This window comes from Dasypus novemcinctus, chromosome 3, assembly GCF_030445035.2.
Source record: "Dasypus novemcinctus isolate mDasNov1 chromosome 3, mDasNov1.1.hap2, whole genome shotgun sequence".
NCBI classification, from domain to species: Eukaryota; Metazoa; Chordata; class Mammalia; order Cingulata; family Dasypodidae; genus Dasypus; species Dasypus novemcinctus.
In genome coordinates, this window is record NC_080675.1 from 46,669,174 (window position 1) to 46,674,728 (window position 5,555).

Below are 5,555 nucleotides of genomic sequence, written 5' to 3' on the forward strand. Positions count from 1 at the left end.
GAAAGATGAAAAGGAGGAGAGAAAGAGGAAGGAGGGAAGGAAGGAGGAAAGGGAAACAAGTTAGATATCAAAGACTTCTGTAATTCTATAATTCATTCAACAAATCTTTCTAAGGAAATGTATATGTAAATGGAAAAAGGAAAAAAGAAAATCTCTGCTTTGGGAATCTTGGTCTGAATTAAAAGGAAAAAAAGAAATGCTGGATAATGTATGTAAAACTGGGGAGCAGATGTAGCTCTAGTGGTTGAGCACCTGCTTCCCATGTACAAGATTCTGGGTTCAATCTCCAGTACTTCCTCAAAAAAGAAGAATGTAAAACTACCTCATTAAATAGCTCATATGAGGAAAGTGGCTGTGGTTCAACCAATTAGGCACCCACCTACCACATGGGAGGTCCCAGGTTCAGGTTCCAGTGCTTCCTAAAAAGGACGAGCAGATGCCGCAACAAGCTGGATGCCACATCCACTGCAATGAGCAGATGCCACAAACAAGCAGATGCCACAGCCTGCAGGGAGCAGATGTGGCTCAGGTTGTTGGGCACTTGCCTCCCATGTTGGAGGTCCTGGGTTCAGTTCCCTATGCCTCCTGGAGAAGGTGAGCAAATAACAAGGAGACAGATGAGAAAACCATCTTGGGGGGGGTAGGGATAAAAGAAGTAAATATGTTTTTTAAAAAGCTCATATGAACCTTAAAGATTCATGTTACATTTTGGAAAATAAGACCCTAACAAATTAAAAACTAATTTTAAAATTGGAGAGCATATTATCAAGTTATAGAGATATTTTTAAATAAAAGTGGGCAGAACATAAAATGACTACCTTTATTTGAGATTTTCTAGAAAGGCTTTTTTTTTGTATTTCGTAAGTTCTGTTAGAAAACATATTCTTGGGAAGCAGTTGTGGCTCAACTCATAGAGTGTCTGCCTACCATATGGAGGGTGCAGGGTTCGATACCCAGGGCCTGCTGGCCCATGTGCAATGCTGCCAACACTCCTTGCCGTGCCATGCGGGGGTGTCTCCCGCATAGCGGTGTCCCGTGCACAAGGAGTGCACCCCACAAGGAGAGCCACCCAGCGTGAAAAAAGCGCAGTCTGCCTAGGAATAGCACCACACACATGGAGAGCTGACACAACAAAAAAAAGCAACACAGTTTCCCAGTGCCTCATGACAAGAATGCAAACGGACATAGAAGAACACACTGCGAATAGACAAAAAGAGTAGATAATGGGGAGGAAGGGGAAAGAAGTAAATAAAATAAATCTTAAAAAAAAAAAATTCTTGAAAGTCAGCCTTTTTTTGCACAGTAAAATTATTTCACAGAAATGAGAAGTTACTTGCTTCTAAATATTACATAAGATATTGATGGATATATTCTTATTGTTCAAAAAAATTCAAATAACACAGAAAAGCAGTAGCTCCTCCCCCTCCTTTTTTTTCAAAATTAGTAAACTTTATTTCAACTTCAAAAAATAAAGGAGTCCCCTTTTGCCCACTGTAACAATTACACTCCCTTCCCAAAAATAACCACCGTTAACAGTTTGGAGTATACTCTTTTTCTTTGTATGTATATGTGTGTGTATACCCACATGTGTGATGTGTATATGTTTTATATAAGTTGAAATATGCAATTGTATTTTATAAGGGTTGGGTGTTTTTAAACAAAAAAAATACTTTACATATTCCATAAATCCCTTTTTTATTCCAATTAATGACATATCCTAGAGTTCATATAGGATTTTTCTCTTACCATCATCTTTATCCTGAAATACTAATTTTCCCTCTCTACTAAATCACTCCCAACAACACACTAACATGCTCTGCCTTGTTTCTCTGTTTTCCACCACTACTCGAGAATTGTCTCTATTTTCTGTCTCTACTTCCTCACCACGTGTATTAGTCAGCCAATGGGGTGCTAATGCAAAATACCAGAAATTGGTTGGTTTTTATAAGGGGTATTTATTTGGGGTACGCGCTTACAGATACCAGGCCATAAAGCATAAGTTACTTCCCTCACCAAAGTCTATTTTCACGTGTTGGAGCAAGATGGCTGCTGATGTCTGCGAGGGTTCCGGTTACTGGGTTCCTTTCTTCCCAGGGCTTGCTTCTTTCCAGGCTTAGGTTCCTCTCTTCCTAGGCTCCAGTTTAAGGCTTCAGCATTGAACTCCAACATCAAAAATGGTTAACTCTGTCCTTTGCCATGCCTTTTATCTCTGAGTCCCCACCCACCAAAGGCTCAAGAGGTTTACAACACCCTACTGGCACAAGAGGTTAACATAATTACTTAATCAAGTAAACCTATGAAACCGATATGCCCAGAGGAAAGCTCAGTTTACAAACATAATCCAATATTTCCTTTTGGAATTCATCAATAATATCAGACTGCTACACCACCCATTCCTTCTGTTTTGTTTGAGAAATTTAGGAATTATGGACAAGTTAAAAGAAATATTATAAATATTTATATTCTCACTACCTGGAATGAACTGCCATTAACATTTTGTCATATTTTCTAAGTCTTTATTTTTAAAGAGGTAAAACATTACAGATGAAGCTAAAGCATCTTTTAATCACTGCAACATCCTATTCTCCTCTCTTGCTCTGCAAAGGCAACTCTTCACTCAGCATTATATTTTTTTGGCTATATCCATGTTGATAATTAATAGGTCTAATTTATTTATATTACATACTATATAATGTTTCATGAGAAATATACCACAGTTGACTTATCTAGTCCCCTGTAATAGACAATTTGACTTATTACCAATGATTGTATATTAAAAACAATTTGCCAAGAAAAAGCCAAGTGATGAAGGCAGAGATTGAGTTATGCCACCACAAGCCAAGCAATGCCATGCCCTGTGGGCCATCCACTAGAAGCCAGGGAAAATGCATAGAAGGCATTCTCCCCTTTAAAAGGAAGCATCTTGATTTGACTTACAGCTTCCAGAACAGAGACAATGAATTTCTGTTGTTTTAAAAAATTTGCTTACAAAAATTAACTCAAAGTGGATCAAAGAACTACATTTAAGAACTAAAACTGTTAAACTCTTAGGAAAAAACTTGGATTAGACAATAATTTCTTAGATATGACACCAAAACAAAAAAAGCTAAAAAAAAAAAAAATACATAAATTGACTTCATCAAAATTTGAAAATTTCTATGCTTCCCAGGACACCATCAAGAATGGAAGAAAATATTTGCAGATCATATATCTGATAAAGGACTTGTGTTCAGAATATATAAAGAACTTTTATAACTCACTAATAAAAATAAAAATTACCCAATTATAAAGGCAAAGGATTTGAATGACATTTCTCCAAAGAAGATAAATACCAAAAAGCACATGAAAAGTTCAACATCATTAATCCTTAGAGAAATTCCATTGAAAACCACAGTGAGATATTACTTCATACCCATTAGGGTGAAAATTAAAACGGCAGACAATAACAAGTGCTGGTAACGATGTGGTGAAATTGGAATCTTCATATATTGCTGATGGGAACATAAAATGGTGCAGTCACTTCGCAAAGCAGTTTGGAAGTTCCTCAAAAGCTAAATATAGAATCACCTACCACATAAACCCCCCAACTCCAACACATTTACCCAAGAGAATAAAAAATATATGTCTGCTTAAAAACTTGTACACAGAGAACTAAGATGGCCGCAGAGCTCTAAGATTCAGCTTGTCCAGGGCAGCTAATAATCAGACAGGATCTGTCTAAATCACCTGTTTGGTGGGCTCCAGAGATCAGAAGAACACGGTACACCATCCAGCAAAGAGCAGAAGGAAGAGAGTGACAACTGCAGAATTGTAGGTAGATCTTCCGTGCTGTAGAAATTGGTGCCCATCTCCCACTGGCAGGGCAGGCCACCTTGGGAGCCACTCCCTGGCTGGAATTGAAAGCTCCATTTCCCAAAAGCAGGGAAGGGGGACACGGCTGGGCACCGACTACGGCTACTGACTAGCAAATTCGGCTAGTCAACTAAACTTTAAACCTGCCCAAGTCAGAAAGAAGGCAGCCTCCATTTTAACTCTTCCGCAGAAGGAGTGGAAGCAGGGTTGATTGAAAAAACGCAGTGAATTCCTGGGAAGTAGGATCAATTTCCATCTGCCCTGTTCAGATGACCGCCCACAGTCTCTGCTCCAAACCTGCCCCTGATGGGAGGAAGGTGGGCAAGAGTTTGATCAGTTTCTCAGCGAAATGCGGACGGGTTCAACCCATACAGCTCAGATTACCACCTGCAGCCTCAGCTCCAGCCCCACCCCCTGAGCGCTGGGGGTTGAAATCTAAGCAGTTTTTTTTTTACGGCAGGCAAAGCAGACTGTTTCAATTTACCCAGCTCAGAATGCCGTTCACAGGTACTTCTCCAACTCTAGCCCCGGGAGAAAGTTGGTCAGAATTTGATCGGGTCTGATTAGTTTCTCAGCTGTTTCACAACCTGAGCTGCGCGTATTGAATGCGGAGTTTCAACCTGCCCAACTCAGAAAGCTGACTGTAGCTCTGCTCCAAACCTGCCCCGGCAGAGGAGCAGGAGGGCTGAAGTTTGATCAGTCGCTGAGAACAATGCGGACAGTTTTAATCTGCTCGGCTCTGAAAGCCTTCCGCAGCCACTGCTCCGAGCACGTCTCTGACGGGGGAGGAAGTTGGACAGAGTTTGATCAGCTTCTCCGCGCCACGTGGACAGTTTCAACCTGGCCGGAAGTGAACACAATCAACGGCCTGTTTCAACCCAGCCTCCGAAGGCACTGGGGCTAATTTAGAGGCACAATGCCTTCTTGAGCAGCAGGGAACAGCTTGTTGAAGGGTAGCTCCCCAAGAAATGACGGATGGCGAGGCCGTGGCTGTGATGGTTGATTAGGGAACTCAGATCACAGAGTCTGAATTCTCTGCAACGGTTTCATCCTGAGCTGGCAGCGTCAGTCTCAACCCCGCACCCAACAGTGACTAAAATGAGCAAGGTACAAGTGTCACTGGAAGAAAGAGAAGACCTCAACAAACCAATCACAAGTAACAGGATTCAATCATTCATCAAAAACCTCCCCAAAAACAATTAAAAACAACAGCTGGGGGGGTACTGGGCTCCTGGCCGGGGGGTCACTGTTGTGGGCCCTGGGAGAGCAGCGGCAATCCTCCAGGTGCAACGGCAAGAACCAGGAAGGAAGGAGGGCCCAACAGTGGGCCCTTGATATTAATGGCTACACTTTTGAGCCTATGCACCTGCAATAAGAACAAGGCCTAGAGTAGCATTGTGCCTGGGGGTTTCCTCCTGACAGCCTTCATGTTACTCAAATGTGGCCACTCTCACAGCCAAACTCAGCGTGTAGATGTGATGCATTCCCCCCAGCGTGGGACACGACACCCGGGGATGAGCCTCCCTGGCACCGAGGGATCACTACCACATACCAGCTGAAGAAGCAACTAGAAAATGACCTTGAATTAAAGATTCAATGCGGAACAGCAGAATATACCTGTCTACATATAATAACATGACTTCGGGAAGCGGTTTGACCTAATGTAAGGGGGAAATGGAGAGGAGAAATGAGATTATAAGGCT

General features: G+C 41.8%; 1 long non-coding RNA gene across 1 annotated transcript; it reads right to left on the reverse strand.

The window, feature by feature from the left end:
- Nucleotides 1-1,935: 1,935 nt before the first annotated feature.
- Nucleotides 1,936-4,618, reverse strand: LOC139438651 (uncharacterized). Its single transcript, XR_011648330.1, has 2 exons — nucleotides 4,337-4,618; nucleotides 1,936-4,155 (listed from the first exon to the last, which is right to left on the reverse strand). It is a non-coding gene; the product is annotated as an uncharacterized lncRNA (long non-coding RNA).
- Between the last annotated feature and the right edge of the window lie 937 nt (nucleotides 4,619-5,555).